General features: G+C 50.7%; 1 protein-coding gene across 4 annotated transcripts in view; it reads right to left on the reverse strand.

Annotated features, from left to right (window-relative positions):
* DGLUCY (D-glutamate cyclase) overlaps positions 1-17847 on the reverse strand; it is a 99922-nt gene that overhangs the window by 41923 nt on the left and 40152 nt on the right. For 2 of the 4 annotated variants that reach the window (XM_084884036.1, XM_084884035.1), the window contains exon 1: positions 14180-14380. The exons of 1 other annotated variant lie outside the window; for it this stretch is intronic. The gene's annotated coding sequence lies outside the window, so the exon portion shown is untranslated. Of the gene's footprint in view, positions 1-14179; positions 14381-17847 lie in introns of those variants that run through there. One more of the 4 variants, XM_084884033.1, reaches the window with a different exon arrangement.

Genomic DNA, 17847 nt, shown 5'->3' on the forward strand with positions numbered 1-17847 from the left:
CATCGTGTGATATTAATGGGAATGACATCCTCAGTAGGAACAATGGGGACCAGCCCTCCCCCCCCCCCCCCCAAGATGATTCTGAGACCAGAGTCTCTTAAGCCCTTACATTTCTTTGGGACTGAGCCTTGAACTTCTAGGCTTTCCACCAGGGTCTCAAAGTGCACTCACTGCTGACTGGTACTGAGTGGCCCGTGTCTCAGGGCCCAGTGAGGTCTCACTCTAGAAGTGAGATAGGATGGGGAGATCTCACTGGGGAGCCTTGGTTGGACTTCAAGAAGTCACCTTTCTGCTGCGAATTCTTTATCTTCTCTTTAGAGAATAACAAACCATCAAATCCACAGATACCATTCCCTAGCATCAAGTACACCAGAGAGCGGGCCCACAAAGATCAGCTCCTCAGCAGGATCTGACACATCCCAAACCCAGGGTCAAAGTATCTGCCCTATGCCTGTCAAAGACACCTGAAACTCCACCCTTAGGAAGTCATTCCTCTGCTTTACCCAGCAATCCAGTCCAATCAAATCCAGTCCAGTCCAGTCCAATCCAATCCAATCCAGTCCAGTCCAATCCAATCCAATCCAATCCAATCCAATCCAATCCAGTCAAATCCAGTCCAATCCAGTCCAATCCAATCCAATCCAATCCAGTCCAATTCTGGAGGAATGCATCTTCCAGGTGTGCTCAAACAGTGGGCTGAATGCAAGCCCATGGTGGCGCTGTTTGTAATACAAGCCACATAGAAACAACCTAACAAAGGTTGATTAAATGCTAGTTAAAAGAGGTGTAGCTACACTATAGTACATCCATAACACACACTCCCAAGCTCCCTCAGACAGCATTCCCACCCTTGCTAAGATAGCAATCACAATGTTAACCTTGTGCAGGCACAGCCTAGCATCCATGCATGCATTCAGCAGGCATTGTGGCACCGAGTACAGGTTTGGGAGCGGACTGTCTGAGTTCTAATCCTGTCCCTGCACTTAGGAGGGGGTCATGAACCCCTCTGGGCCTATTTTCTCAACTGTAAACAGGACCTAATCACAGTATGCACTTCCTGGGATTGCGGTGGGATGAAATTAGCTAACACATGTGAGTTTCTCAGAACAACTCCGGGCTGGGCCACGGAAGCACTGCTCTCATATGTGTTACTCCCGCCCAGGGCGCTGCAGACACCGTGGGGAGAAGACAGCCCACACTCACAGGGGGTTTGCCTCCCCGGAGACAGACCTTAACCACATAATTAGCATTGTGTCTGTCTCCCGGGGAGAGACAGCCAAGTAAATGGGTGACTCTGATACCATGTCAGAGGGAGCCCTCCTGGGCTGAGTCTGAGAGGAGGAGGAATGGCCAGACTCACAGCCAGTGGAGAGGGCGGCGCTCTAGGCAGGGACAGCATGAGCAAAGGCAGGGAGGCAGTGGGGAGACTAGCTCCTTGTGCAGAGGACGGGTAAGCCACTGAGGGAGGAGGGGTGCAGGGGCTGGGAGGGCAAGCAGAGGCCGGCTCTGGAAGAAACCTGGATGGATCTCCAGAACAATGGGAAATCACACGGTTTTCAGCAGCAGAGTGACTTCGTAAGACTCACCGTTTATGAAGATGCTCTGGCTGCAGGTGGGGGACAGACTGCAGGGCAGGCAAAGAGAGGCTGGCAGAGGAGAGGGGAGGCCAGGCCAGGATGATGAGCATCTAGAAAGCCTCCCTCCCAGAAAAGACCCTTGCAGGAGAGGGGCTGCCTTAACCCTTCGTGTGCCCTGCTGGGCCAGCCAGCCCTCAGCATGCTTAGGGGAGCCCAGATGGCTCTTGTGAATGAGGGACAAGGGATCACACACACACACACACACACACACACACACACACACACAACGTTTTCTGTTTCCCTTCAGTTCCACCAGGACAGAACTTTTGACCTGTTCCATTTCTTGATATATCTCTGGCGTCTGCAACAGTGCCCAATAAATATCCACAGTCAGGGGGATGGGTAAAGCAAGTGACACCCACAAAAGCAACCCAGATGCGGGAAACCAGGTGGCTCAAGAAGCCAAGAGAAGTAAGTGTTTCAAGGAGGAATTTATGTCATGGGAGTCATGGAGAATGAAGTTTAAATGTCCATCAGACTTTATAACCTAGCCAGCAAACATGTTGTATGCACGCAGGACGTGACCTTGACGGGTACAAAGAATAATAGAAGACACAGTCCATCTCCTTGACACTCATAGTCAAGCCAAGAAGGTCACATAATTCACAAGCATGAGCACTTCCTGATGTTAAGAAAGTCCATTTCTGGTCTGTAAATGCCACTCCCCCAGAGTCCTGCACTTGAACATGGAAGAACAGAACAAGGAGGTGTGCAGACCTTGTCCCCACTCATTCATTTTTGTGGTGGAAGTGGTTCAACTGCCAAGACAGTTGCTGGTGGCAGCACAGATATAATTGCAATGTTGCAAAATAGAGGTTGCCATAAGGGAAAAGTATCCTAACTGTATAAATATTTCCAAAAAAATTTCTTTTCATTATAACAGAGACAAAAGATTGGGCCAATGCTGGACATATTACATATTGATTTATATTGTTGATTTAATAGGTCAAATACAAGTGCTTTCAATATGCAAGGATTGTGAACAAAACAAGTATTTTTAACTAAAGTCAATGGTGGTCAAAGCCGTCTAAACAAGTTCAGTCCTAGATCCAGGAGGTGGAGCAGAGCAAGGCAGGAGTCCATGGCGAGGGGGGCAGAGCCCAAGTGGTGAGGAGGGCATCTATCCCCAGGCCTGTAGTATCAGCCTGATCAGGATAAGGGGGCGTTCTCCAGAGGATCGGGATCAGCACCTGGCATGTGATAGCAGAGGGTAAGGACTGTGTGTGTGTGTGTGTGTGTGTGTGTGTGTGTGTGCTGCCCATAGCCAAGCATTCACTTTATTGCTCAGTGAAATGTGGGGGAAATCCTTTCTGCCAAACATGACTGTGACTGTCCATTCTTTAGAGAGTGACATACTATTAGAGAGCCTCATTCTTCAAAGCAAACCTGCTTTCAGTTGCTTAGTCCAACACAGCAATCCAATCCAGTGGCTGGCAACACTTCAAGGTATGCACTGTCAGGGGCCGGGAAGGCCAGTCCATCTGTCTCATCGTTGGCTGGGCCTGTGCATTTGCTTATTCCATTCAGAGGCTCTGCAATGCCCTGCCAGACCGAACCCCTGTCACTGTGAAACGTAACACTCGGGCCAGATGTCGGGGAAGGGAACCATGCTACTAACAGTATATACCAAGCCACGCAGCTCCCTGGGGGTGAACCAGGCAGTTGCTGAAATGTCTAGCTGCCCTTCCCCTGCACAGGTCCACCAACGACATGACCCACAAGCCTACGTCAAGGTCATGATGAGCATTGCTCTCTGGCGGGAGGAGCTGGGGGCTCCATGGACTTCCACGGCCGGGAAAGGGCTTGCCTAGCGGTGAGGACCTGACACCGCCGGCATCATAGAAAATACGTGAATGAGACGGCAAAGCGTCTCTTCGTGCCAAATGCCAGACACACCAGACAGACGCTTGTTCGCTGCCTTCCCGGTGGATGATTTTCATAATCCGTAACTTCTTGGGCAGCAGTTTATGAGTTGATGGTGATAGTAACCGTTCAAGTTTCTTAAACATTCCTTTGTTAGGGGTAGGTGTGTTCTGTTTTCAGCCTGTGCTTTAATTGAGAGTAAAATTAATCTCCATGGTCAGTTCTTAGAATTGCTGGTCTCATAGACATACTTTCGTTCAAAAGCATACGTGCTTTCCCCTAAAGCAAGCATGTCAAACTTGCTGTCGGTGGGCCGCAGGCTTGCCCTAAAGCAGTGGTCGGCAAACTCATTAGTCAACGGAGCCAAATATCAACAGGACAACGATTGAAATTTCTTTTGAGAGCCAAATTTATATATATATTTATTGATTTTTTTACAGAGAAGAAAGGAGAAGCATAGAGAGTTAGAAACATCGATGAGAGAGAATCATCGACCAGCTGCCTCTTGCACACCCTCTACTGGGGATGTGCCCACAACCCAGGTACATGCCCTTGACCGGAATCGAACCCAGGACCTTTCAGTCCGCAGGCTCTCTATCCACTGAGCCAAACCGGTTTCAGCTGAGAGCCAAATTTTTTAAACGTAAACTTCTTCTCATACCCCATTTCTTCAAAAGAGGTTCTCCCAGGCCATGGTATTATGTGGAAGAGCCACACTCCGGGGGCCAAAGAACCGCATGTGGCTTGAGAGCCGCAGTTTGCTGACCACGGCCCTAAAGGAAATATATCATCTGACAGCATAAATGTATAGAAATGAATATATCTAATAGAGCCCGTATGGCAGAAGTAGATATTAGGGGGCAGCGTTACTAATACATGGTCTTTAAACGTAATCCTCCCATGCTCGACCTAAGGTTGGGTATGTGTAGATGTGGGTTACATTTCAGCAGATGTAATTGGCCTACATCCAAATAAAAACAAACTAAGCTCGACCAGCTTCATGTATATCCATCTACCAGCCATTACGCAGAGACGGTCGTGTACATACTACGGGATGGCTCGAGCAGTTGTGTGAAGGGTCTCTCCATCCATGAACATTGCATTTGGAAATGGCTGAGCTGGGCCTGAGTCTACTGCCCGGGTGTCTCACAGACGGGAACCTGCAATCTTCCCTGCTCTGCTTTCTGGCTGAGACCCTCCGAGGTTTCATTTTACGAGGATTCCTGAAAATGTTCCCAACTCGGTCCCCGCCCACGGCTCTTTATTACCCACTCCTGGCATAAAGCCAGCGGCAGGCAGGATGGGGGCTGCGGGCCCCCATCGAGGGCGACCGCTGTGCTGGGCAGAGGCCACGCGCCTTCAGGACTTCCCCGGGAGGGCTGGGGCTGGGGGTGCCCTTGGAGGGACGCTGTGCCCTAGGGGGCCTCAGACCATCACAGTGAGGAAGTCAGAAGCATCCCGAGGCCGTCCCATAGCGGCCCGCTGCCCTGGTCTGGGGGTCAAGCCCTTTGGGGTCCTGCCCTCACAGCAACCACAACACACAGAACCCTGTTCTCCCCAACACGAGTGCATTTCCATGGGAACGGCCCGGCCTCCATCGATTTCTATGGCATCTATCACCATGGCACCTGCTTGCTTGGGAAGCACGGGCTAAAAACAGAACCCTGGGAAAGGGGGCCGCCACTGCCTCACTTCACCTCTCGGTGGGTGGCCGTTGTTACACCTCAGGTGGCTCAGGCAGACCCGGTCCACACCCAGCCTCTGTGTGTGCCCTCAACGCCGAAAGGCTTTCTGTCGGCATCGGCATCACTGAGCGGTGATGTGGCCCCGGGCTCCAGAAGGGGCTCCTCCCAGGGCTTGGTCAGGGCCCTTACACGGAGATTGGGGGAGGGGAAAAGTGGGGAGCAGGGCAGAGGGACACCCATGTGCACAGGTGACCCAGGGAAGGACCTATGTTCTAGGCCAGTTCCACACGCAGGCCAAAGAGCGCCCCCTGACGGCTTTCCTTCAGAGGCCTGCAGGGCTGCAGCTGCGAGGGCTGGGCTGCTCAGGACATTTGACCATCACAAGCAGAGCAAACGGGCACAGGAAGAGCTCCAACCCACAGCGCTGCAGCCGTGACGGTACCCCCTAGATCCAGAGCACCTCACGTGTCCTCCCCGGGAAGGCCTCAGTTCCATGAGTCAGGGAATGCCATTTATGTTGGAAGCAATTGGAGCTGGGTGTCTGTGACTATAGGTAGGATAAGGGAGAAGTACCGGGAACGCTCCTTCCCCTCCAATCTCAATGCCCTCGCCACAGGCACAGCGTAATTTCCAAGTCCGGTCTCAGAGCAAGGCCGCCTCGTTTGGTGCCCACAGTCACAGTCAGCTAGCAATCGAGCGTGGACGGAAAGCTTTCTCACTGATTTGAAGTTCAGTCCTTTCCCCACACAAGTCTTCACGTGTGGAGGAGACCGGCCACCCCATGAACCTCACCGGGACTCAGCGTCTGATTCTCAGCCACCGCCAGCCAGCAGGGGGCAGCAGGGAAGAGCAGTCTCACCCAGCAGCTCTTCAAATCCCAATGCCCAGGGGTGTGAGTGTGTGTGTGTGTGTGTGTGTGTGAGTGTGTGTGAGTGTGTGTGTGTGTGTATGAGTGCATGTGTCAGTGTGTGTGTGTGTGTGTATGAGTGCATGTGTCAGTGTGTGTGTATGTGTGTGTGTGTGTGTGTGTGAGTGCGTGTGACAGTGTGTATGTGTGTGTTGGGAGGGGGTCCTTTGTCCTAAACGTAGTGATGTGGTGGGTGCAGCCGTGGCAGCACGGGTCACCAGGGGGTGTGGCTATCTGACTCTTGGTCGGACTCATAGCTCATTAACCTGAGGAAATCACACAAGCATCGCCCTCTGCCACTGTGTGCTACGAAGGGTGGACACGTTGCTCGCCTAACAAGAAAGCCCTTTGAGGTCGGTAGTGTCTTCATTTTAGCGTCGAGGACACAGAGGCCCCAAAAGATGCAACGTCATTTTCGCCAAAGCTGCTGCCCATTTTGTAGTGGCTAGGTCAGGACTAGACACGAGGCTATGAATTGTGTTTTCATTTCTTTCTCCAGATATGCAAGGCTTTCAATTCCCCAGTTGCATCATACATTTCTTGAGTCCAAGCCTATTTTTTCTTTCCCGTTTCGACCATCCATTAGAGTCACTTAAGAAGTGTTTGTTCCCAAACTGTCAGCGGAATCTCCTGCAGCCGGGAACGCCCCGCTCGGGGCCGGACAATGCCCGGAGGTCTGCTGAGTACTTTCAAAGGTGCCAGGCACTGGGCTGAGTGCTCGACATATATAATCTCGTTTTTTAAAACGGCTCATTGTGTTTACGTTATTCTTGGAGCCCCGGGCGAATGGCCTCCTGCCAGGGCCTGTGAGGGGAACTGTTTGGGCTGGAAGTCGAGGATCGGTTCTGAGCAACAGACACAGAGGCAGTGGCCGGTGAGAGGGGCAAGTGGCACACTGCTACGTGGAAGGGGCAAGGGCTCTGGGTTTGATTCCAGGCTCTGAGTGGTCTTACTATCTGGGTGGCCTTGCACAAGTTATGTGTGTATTTGTGCCTCTGTTTTCTCATTCATTCAATGAAGACATAACCCTAACAGCTCTAAATCATATCAGTCACACACCCAGGATGACACAGGGCATAGTTTGGGTTTTCTTCACTCTTATTTCTTCTCTGCTGGGCACCACCTCGTCGCTGGCCCTTGTGGGCATGTGGGCACCGGCCCCTGCTCCGTGGATTATGGCCATCCCTACCCAGGAGCCAAAGAGAGGACAAAAGCTGGAGAAAACAGGGGCCACCAGGTGGAGGTGGTGGTGGGGGGGGACAGGGTAGTTTTCCACCCGATTGTTTGCCGCTGGAAAGCAGAGCTAGCCAAGGAGTGGTTGTAGCCCGGGCTGCTTTGTTTCATTACAGATTCATTGTGTTTAGAGGATAACAAAGTGTTTTTCCCTTTGTCTCTGCCTATCGGGCTGTAAACAGATCTGATCTGAGAGACTGAGCACCAGTCTGACTTACTGAGAGAGGAAAGGGGGTTTGCCAGGAAGACGCCGTTTTGGTTAAGATACGACGCTGTTCCTCCGGAGAGCCGGGCGATCCTGGGAGGGGAGAGTTCTCACACAGCGGAGGACACCTGCTCGGGCCCCTCTCAGGACGGGAAAGCTAGGCCTCCCCGGGAGACTCTGACTGAGCGGCTCTTTCTGGGGCTTAGGAGGGGTTGGGGCAGGAGAGCCAGAGGGGCAGTGAGACGTCAGATGTCTTCCCGTCTTACCACCTCTTCCAATCTCCTCTTTCCTCACCGAAGGCTGCAGGCCCAGCATTTCCTTTCACCCAGAGTGAGGCAGCTGGTGCTGCCCGGTTCCATCCTTCTGCCGGGAGCAGTTTCACTTGTTTATGGGAGGCCGTGTTCTCAAAGTGCAGCCCTCCAGAGCCCCTGCTGCGGAACCCTTGTAAAAGTGCAGACTCCTGGTGCCACACGATTCTCGCTGAATTAGACTCGGGAGCCGCTAAGAACATGGGTTTTAGAGTCAGCGCTGGAGCTGGGGGCATAGATGAGCTAGCTACCTGTAACCTGAGTCCCGTGGGCCTGGTATTTCACCTCCGTGGGTCTCAGTCTCATCACAGTACAGAGGGAATGGCCAACAACCAAGGAATATGGAGCTCATGTGGTTGTTACAAGGATGAAATGAAATGATACATGTTTAGCCATGCTTGACACATGGTACATGTTCAGTGCAGGATGCTTCTTCTTTTTATGTAATACCTGTACGCAAACAGTCCAAGGACCCTACAAGAAATAACAAACATGCCCATCCCCACCAGGGCTCAGATTCGTGCTACAGTACTTCCCACTGCACAGGTTTGATGCATCCACAAGACCAGCGACCGCATGGACTCCACCAGGACTCCACCACCGCCAGCCAGCAGGGGGCAGCAGGAGAGCGGAGTCTCCCCCAGCAGCTCTTCAAATCACAAAGCCCAGGGATGGGGGCACTTGCACTACATGTGGTGGGTGCAGGAGTGGCAGCATGGATCACCAGTGGGTATGGCCATCTGACCCTTGGTCCAACTCATAAATTATTCACTTTAGCAAATCACCCAAGCATCACTACGGGAAACAACAAAACTCCGTTGAGATGTAGGTATTGGGAGAAGAGAGTGAGCCAGGGGTTGGCAAATTTTGTGTACAGCCTTCGCGCTATGAATGTGTTTTACATTTTAAAAGGGTGCTGAGCAGGAGTGGGTAGCAAAGGAGGTCTCTGCGAAGGATATAGAAGAAAAATGTCCAGCGAAGAAGGTTGCGAACCTAGAGCAGAGAGCCGAGGGGATGAAGCTCAAGGTGCGGCCATGACAATGATACCAACACTAGGCACTAGAAGCATCGACTGGTTAGGAAACTCTCCTTTCTGGCTTCTGTCTGGGCCTTTGATCAATCCTGGGAACAGAAGCCAACAGGGGATGGGGGACTGAAGCGGCAGGCGGGCAGTGCAGACAGCCCGTGTAGATAATTCTTTCAAGAAGTGTGGCTGTGAAGGGAGAGAGGAAGGGAAACTGAAGAGAGAAGTTAGAGGAAACCATGGCACCAAGAACATGTTCAGGTACAGATGAATAATGCTAGTAGAGAAGAGGCTGAAGGTGTGAGCAAGAGAGAAATGCGTGGAGGGAGGTTCTGGGGGAGATGGCAGGGCATCTGGCAACCAAGGGGAAGGTCAGCTGTGGCAGGAGCATGTCTCTTCCCTGACATGGGGGGGGGGGGGAGAAGAGGAGGAGGTACACTGGGTGGTTGCCAGGGAGAACCTTGAGAGTTTCCTGGGGCCTCGATTTTGTTCCATTTTATCAATGGAGAGGATGGATTCTCCATCGATGGCAATGAGAGACAGTAAAACAGATTAAAAGAAGGGCCGAGGAAAGAGGGAGTCTGGAAGAGATGCCGATGGCCAGGGGGCAGTGAAGTATCTAGGGGCATCTGCAAGGGTCTCTAGGCAGCCTTGGGGACCCAGGACTGTGATGGGTCAGATAGACATGGTGGGCTGAATAATTCCCCCAGCAGCCAGCAACCCAGGGAGGAGCAGGCTCCAGAAGTGGGGTTCACCTGGGTGGATCCACAAAGAAGGATAAAGGGATAAGAGTGATTAGAGAGAGATGCAGGATAGAGAGGAAGGTGCCCCCAGAGGTAACAGTAGTCACTGGTTCAGGTGACCAGCAAAGGGGTCCAGGTCACTTCTGAATATAGACTAGATTCCCTCTCCAACAAAGGAAGTGATTGGAAGCAGACAAGGTGATAATAGAAAGAGCAAGATTTTTAGGATCTGACAGATGTGGGTTCAAAATCATCCTTACCATTTCCCAAAATAACATTTTGTCTCTAAAATGTGAAAAACAGTCCGGCCGGTGTGGCCAATGGTTGAGCATCAACCTATGAACCAGGAGGTCACGGTTCAATTCCCGGTCAGGGAACATGCCCAGGGTCGTGGGCTTGATCCCCAGTAGGGGGCCTGCAGGAGGCAGATGGTCAATGATTTTCTCTCATCATTGGATGCTTCTATCTCTCCCTCTCCCTCTCTGAAATCAATAAAAATATATTTTTAAGTGTAATACATACATGCTTTGAAGAACTTGTAAGAATTCAATGATATAACTTAATATAAAGTGCTACAGCTAGACATCACCATTTCCCAGATGCCTGTCTCGTTATTTAGTGCTCTAACTTCTGCTTCTAGTAGGTGCCTGGCACATAGTAGGCCTTCAACAGGTACAAATGTCCTTCTTCATCTGGTGAGGTTGGTAGTGTGGGCCCCCTTCTTGTATTCATCAAATCACCTTCTTTGGTTTGGACAAGCTCCCCTGAGACAGTTGGTATTCCCTTTCTTGACCTGTTCAATCTCCATTATGGCCATAATGAAATGGAACATTGATCTATATTTCATTTCATCGAGCCAGGCTGTTACTTAGTGATTTCAGGAAAGTATACATCATGGAGCTTGAACTCTCAGACCACAGAGATTCAAGAAGAAGGAGAAGGAGCAGGAGAAGAAGGAGTGGAGGAGGAGGAGGAAGAGGAAGAGAAGGGGAAAGAAGAGGGGGATGAAGAGGAGGAGGGGGAGGAGAAAAAGAAAAAGAACAACAACAATGGAGCCGAATACCACTCTTGCTAGGAGGCTTGGGCAGTAAAGGAAGAGGCTGCCCAACCCAATAAACAGTCTGGCTGGTCTCCAGGCGATAATCACATTGTCGCCAGAGGTGTCCCTCTGAAACATAGAGCCAGGAGCTCCCCTGGGTTTTGCAAAAGAAGAAATCTGAGTACATTAGGCCTCCAGAAGACAGGCAGTAGAGCACAAGTGGGCCGAGAAACTGGCCAACAGAGAAGGCATTAATAACATCAAATTCAGGTCCAAAGCACACGTCTGTGGGAAAATGGCACAGAGGCATACGCCGTCCCCAATTCCTGCTCTCCCTTTCTTCCCTTTAGCAAGGGGGCTCCGAAGTTGTATTTAGTTGGCCCAGCTAGCCATTACCATTTCCCAGACTCACTTGCAGCTAAGTGTGCCCAAGTTCTGCCAATGGCCTATGAGTGAAAGGACATGGACAACTTCCAGATGATATCATTTAAGCGGGGCTGTTTGCCCTTCACCTCCAACCCTCCTCTTCCTCCAGGCAGAACAGAAGGTGGACGTGATGTTGAGCCAGCTTTGACTATGCAGAAGAGAACACTGTAGGGATGGGGAGCAACACAATGGAAGGAGCCTGGGTTCCTGAGTGACCCTGTGGAGTAGAGTTGTTTATCAGTCCTGACCCTCTACCTCTTCTTAGCTACTAGGTGAAAGAGAAATGCACTTCTATTCTTTTTGAGCAAATGTATTTTGGGGGCTTTTGGTTACAACTTAAACCCATACCCTACCTAATTTAGAGTATTTCCCAAAGGTATAGAAAATAATAATTTTTATACAGATCATGATATTTATTGAAAGCTTACTCTACTAGGCATTGTTCTAAACATTTTACATGTATTATCTCATTTAATCCTCACAACACTCACAAATGAGGGCCTTTATCCCTACCGTGTTTCCCCGAAAATAAGACATCCTCCGAAAAAAAGACCTACTTACAGGTTTCCTTCTGAGTGAAATATAAGGCATCCCCCGAAAATAAGGCCCCCTTAGGCTAAACATGAGAGATTTGGTCCACTGATTCTGAAAAAAAATGGAGTCACAAGAAATTCACCAGGAAATTCAGGGATTGATTGTTATGATTATGTTCCAGAAGATGATGACATGATTGTCATTGAATAAATGAGTAAATTCTTGATACTGTAGAATTCACAGTTTGTCTTTTTTGTATTGACAACTACAATACTACCGTACCGTATACAGGTAATAAATTTCCTTTATTTTCATTTAACAATAAATGTGTACTGTATTCCTCTTCCTGGAAAAATAAGACATCCCCTGAAAATAAGACCTAGCGCACCTTTGGGAGCAAAAATTAATATAAGACACTGTCTTATTTTTCGGGGAAACAGGGTATTTTACAGAAAAGGAGGCTCAGGGAGATTCAAGAGTTTTCCTAAAGACTTGTAGCTAAGGAGTGGCCTAACCAGCAGCCAGGCAAGTATGCAGGAGATCATACCTTTAGTCACTATGTTTGTCAAAGCATAACTTTTTACAATTCTATGAGGTCAAAAGGACACGTATTTTTCCAGGGAGCTGTGCCTGAATATTAACTTGTCTTGCAATTTACTGGCAGGATCAAGGCAAGTCATTTAGCTTCTCCACTAGCTGGTTTTCCCGGAGAGAGTACAGAAGGGGGCCCACACTACAGACCTCACCAAACTGCTGGGATGACAAAAACGAACTCGTGTGTATTTAAGAAATGCTTTGAAAGCTGTAAGTGTGGCATAAATTAGATAGTGCCTCAAGGAAGGCTGGGGAATCCTTAAACCAAAATAACAAAACGCACTCAGTTGTTTTTTTTAAAAAATGCAAATGCCATCTAGCAATTTGGCAGGTGGCCTGGGAAGGCTGCTGAAATAGGCTAAGGAGAGGGGTAGGTTTGGTTTCGTGCATCTGCCATCCTCAACTGAAAAAGGGAAAGATTAATGGAAACGAATTGAAAGAGAGCCTACCTGTGCTTGTGGTGTGCATGTGCACACACACACACACATGTGCACGCACACGCACATGTGCGTACACACACACACACACACACACACACACACACAGGCTCCCAGTAGAAGAGATTCATTACTACGGAGAGCAGTAGCAGCAGCAATCCTCGAGGCCTGTGGGGAGCAGGCAGGTGCAGAGGGCGGGGAGGGGGAGGGGAAGGCAAAGCGCCTCCAGCGTGAATGCGGACTTGGGGAACAGGAGCGCCAGCCTTAGCCGCCCCGCTGCTGTGAGAGCCTGGTGCTGCCAGACGTTTCAGAGTCGCATGTGGAATGTCCCCGTTTTCCAGGGATGCTCCAATTTCCAAATAAAACATGTCAAGAAGGACCAGCAGTTGACCTCCTGGGATCTGGCCCTGGAGCCAGAAGTCACATTTGAGTCTTTAAGGTCCTTCATCATGATTCTGTACAAGCCACAGCTGAGCTTTCTCTCAGCTCACACCCCCCGCCCCCTGCCCAGCCCTGCCTCACCCACGCCACCTGCCTCTTCCTTCATCCTCACCTCAACCCTACCCCTCCAGCGAAGCCAGCTCTCTCTTTGCTTTCTACCCTTGGACCTCTCTCCCCCTTCCTTTTAGCTCGTACCCAGCTACCTGGCAGACACAAATGAGCTTTCCTCCTCTGCCTGCCAATCAATGCCAACATTCTTCTTTCTGCCAACGTAATCTCAACCTGCTACCTCCCCCAACACACACACACGCTAACTTTTGCATGAGTTCTCATGAAGTGAGGTGGATGGCAGGTGGCTCTCAATTGTCTGTAATGAAGGCGGCGGCAGGGAGGCACTGATACTGCTCGAGGGGAGACAACCAAAGCCACGTGGTTTTGCCTTTAGGGTTTGGCGGCGAGCAAGTCAGGAGCACATCACTGTGGTCACTTGTGCCGTGTAGGTCCCGGCCCCCCGTGGAGACGGAGACAAGCAGCACTTTGGTCAGGACAAAGCCTCAAAGACAACAGGCTGAACTCCACCTCCAGGTGGAGGTGCCGCCTGACCTCCACCTCTTCTCTAAGGTCCCTGCCGGTGTCCTTTGGGTGCTCAGGACGCTTTGACCGGCCGATTGCCCCAGTGTCTGTGGCAGCCTGGAGTCCCTTCACCCCCAAGGCCACCCCCCGGGTGGGTCATTGAGCTGCATCAAAGCTGACAGGTCCCTGGGACGGGTTTCAGTTTCACTTCCTTTGCCTTCACATGGCCTCGGAATTCTCAGGGCAAAGACACGGGCCACAGGCCCACGCAGGTGGGAGGACAGAGGGGAGAAACCTTCCCACACCTGAGCTGTTGTCAATCATTATGTGCTGAGCTGAGCCCCAGATTTTTCAGAGAGAGAAACAGAGACTCTCCCCCGCCCCCCACCCCACCCTTGGAGGATTTCAGGAAACTCTCTGCCCTGCTTATTGGCTGTGCCCTGCCAGCCCAGGGGCGGGCTGTCTGCAGACCCGCTCCTGTGGGAGCTGGGAGGGCGGTCAGTGCTGTGTTCCCTGCCCTCCTGACTTACTGTTTGTTTGGGGCGGCTGGCCTAGGGCTACACACACAGTTCCTCTGTCTCCACAGCTCTGCGGAATGTGCTTCCCTCAAAGAGGCAGAAAGGTCCTCTGTCTTCGGCTGGCCTGCACCCGCGGGCTGTCCTGCAGGGCCTGGTCAGCACGCCCAGGCCAGCCCCAGAGACTGTCCCAGCCTCGGTCCACGGCCTGTGCTCACGTGGGCTGTGCCTGGCGGGGGAGAGGGGTGCTGGCCTCCTTGGCAGGTAGCCACCCCAGTTCTTAAAGCCATAGAGCCTCCAGCGACTGGGCGCACCCTGCAAGCCTGTATCCCTGCAGGAGTTCGCTTGCCCTCTCTGGAAACAGGGACACGTGATGCAAGGGCTTAGCCGGCCTCACCCCGGGGACTTTGGAAGTTCTGATGCCAGGATTGCAGTCGGGGCACCACAGGTCTGTCTAGGTCTCGCCTTCCTGGTTGTTTCATGCCCAGTAGGCGATGGCTCTTATGCGTTTCAGAGCGATGCCTCCTTCGAGGGGAAAGCAGGACCTGCTTTCTGCTGCTCTGGCTCCTGCTTCAAAGCCTCAGGCCTCTTCCTTTGCCCGAGGATTAAGCCCAGATACCATCTGAAGTCACTCACAGAAGGTCCCTGCCCGAGCCTGCGCCTTTCCCTTCCCCGCCGCCCCTGGCGCTCAGCACAAGTCCCACAGCTGAGCCCACTGCAGGCCCTCCCTTCAGCTCCAGCCCCGTGCACGCCCCTACCTGTGTCTGGCTTATTCTTTCTGCCCTCTGCCTCCGTCTGGCCAACTGCTTCCCTTCCCAGGTGATTTGGCCGAGGTGCGGCTTCCTTTCCCGGCTCCCATGAACCGGTGAGGTGCCCGCTGTGTGTCCCACAGAGCGCTGTGCTTCTCCTCCTTAAGCCCTTCCCCAGAGGCATCGCCTACATAGATTTTCTCCTCTCTGCCTCTAGCAACTGCAAGCTCAGGGTGGACAGGCCCCATTTTCTTACCACCGCCATATTAATAATATTGGAACGAGTGAGTGATAAAATTAATGGATTTAGAACAGACAAAATAGAAACAGAGAGCAGTCTGATGGCTGTCAGAGGGAAGTGTGTGTGGGGTGGGGGAGGCATGTTGGAGGGGCTGGGTGAAAGGGTGAAGTACAAATTGGTCGTTACAGAATAGTCACGTGAATGTGAAAGTACAGCCTAGGGAACATAGTGAATAATATTGCAATGACTATGGATGGTACCAGATGGGTACTTGGAGTGTCAGGGAGAACACTTTGTAAAATATAAAAGTCTAACCACTATGCTGTATACCTGAAACTAATACCAAATAGCATTGAATGTCGACTGTCATTGAAAAGTAAAAATGAAAGAAATGAGTGGGTTTCATAGAATGAATGAGTGAACGTTCTCTTTTACTATAGAATCAGAAACCTTATGTGGCAAAATCCTACCCACCCAGGTGCTGTCTCTGACCAGCAGGCCCCTCAGGCATAACTCTGCTAAGGTCCATAGTGACCACAGCTACCCATCCCTCGCCCTCACCAGCCCCAGCTTGCCTACAGTAGGGGGTGTGCAGGAGGCAGCCAATCAATGATTCTCATCATTGATGTTTCTATCACTTTCTCCCTCTCCCTCTCTGAAGTCAATAAAAAATATATTTTAAAAATTAAATAAACAAACTTCTGTTTGGGGTCATAAAAAGCTCTGCAAATGGATCGTGGTGAAGGTTGCATAACATTAGGAATCCATCTAATGCTACTGAATTGCACACTTAAAAATGATTAAAATGGTGAATTTTCATGGCGTTCATATTTTACCATGAAAAAACACACACCGCTCTATAGAGACCTGTGGCAGCACCCAAACCTGCACCTTCGGGGAATGACTGTTGATAAAGAAGCAGAGCTCCAGGCCTGGAATACGCCTGGCCTTTCCTCTCTGGTTTCTCGTGGCCCGGCGCTGAAATGCAGAGCCCCAGAATGTGAAGTTGTGTGGATGGCCAGAGGTGCCAGGAACGCCAAACATTTACAGTTGGTTTCTTCAGTGGCCGAGCTCCAGGGAAAACGGCTAAGGGAGCAAGTCAGAGAGCATCAGAGCGTGTTTGGGGAAAGAAGCAATTGCTTGTGTCCGGAGAACTTAGAAGTATAATCAAGCCATTGTTTGCTCAGCTCAAAGGAGGCCCCTCGAAAATTAAAAATTAAACCCAGGTAACTATTGTATGCCAGGTAATTGTGGCTATTTAAAAGTTAAGAAAAGGAAAGGCAATTGAAGGGACTCAGTGGGAGATAGAAATAGGAATTCAGGCTGAAACCGGTTTGGCTCAGTGGATAGAGCATCTGCCTCAGATGAAGGGTCCCAGGCTCGATTCTGGTCAAGGGCATGTGCCTTGGTTGTGGGCACCTCCCCTGTGGTGGTGGTGGGGGGGGGGGATGTAGGAGCGGCTGATCGATGTTTCTCTCTCATCGATGTTTCTGGCTCTCTATCCCTCTCCCTTCTTCTCAATAAAATATATTTTTTTAAAAAGAAATAAGAATTCAAGATGCTTTTTCCAAAAAGGTGCCTCAACCTGATTTAAATATGAAATGTCCAGATTTGGTCACCTCTGATAATGCTGGGGCTGAGGGGACAGTCCTCAAAAGTTGATTTGTCCTCTGGTCCTCAGGTTTCTGCAACCCACGGGAGAGAGATACAAGTCTGTTTCTTGTCTCAGCTCCACGGTGCGGGTGAGTCCAGGCCATACCTGACACCTCAAGGAGAAACCACCAGCCACCGGCCACCGGCCAATACTCGGCAGCATCTTTTTGCTCTTATGAAGTCAGCCCAAGAAAGTTTACTTTAGGGCAGAAAAAATGCAGGTCCCTGTCAGCTGCATCCACAAAGGTAGCTGGGAAGGGCATGGGCTATAGTTTCCGACTATCTCCTGCCCAAGCTGGGCTTCCAATGTGGTCTCCCCTCTGCAGGGTCCTAACACTGTGTCGGCCAAGTGCATTGGCACTTCTCATCTCCTGTCTGCCTGGCCTCTCTCAGGGAAAGGAGGGGCAGGGGTCGTTGAATATTACAATCTTAATCTCAACCCCCTGGGATGAGACCCCCCCGAGTCCAGGGGAGCCAAGTCATAAAGACAAACAGGCCTCAGAGCACCTACAGGTCCAGGGAGAGATACAGGGGCAGGCTTAGTCATTTCCCGATCTTCAGATCTCTAAGCTTTACTCCTTCCAGACAACTACCTGACCTCTCCCCCACCCCTGCCTCACCCCGCCTCAGACCAAACCAGCACATCCTGTTACAAGTTCTCTGAGATCCCAAATTTTGTCCTTTAAAGCACTCATTACTTTATGGGATTCTAAATTCATAAAATTATTAGGTTGTCTGACTCTCCCACTAGACATCAAGCTGCTCTACAGCAGGAAACACACCTGTTTTGTTGACGGCCGTGTCTCCTGTGCCTAATGAAGTCACCAGCACATAGTAGGTGTTCAATCACCAGAGTAGGTTCTCAATCAATTCTTGTTGACTGCATGAATCAAGGGGAGCCCGAGGAGATGGAAAGGGTGTTCTGAAATATTTCCTTTGAGTCCCAAAAATTAAACATGCTCCCATGTTAATAATGGCTACCATTTCCAACCATATTAGTAACTGAAACCGTTTACTGAGTTTTTACTATATGCCATGTT

This window comes from Pipistrellus hanaki (assembly GCF_964339955.1).
Source record: "Pipistrellus hanaki genome assembly, chromosome: 1".
Classification (NCBI taxonomy): Eukaryota; Metazoa; Chordata; class Mammalia; order Chiroptera; family Vespertilionidae; genus Pipistrellus; species Pipistrellus hanaki.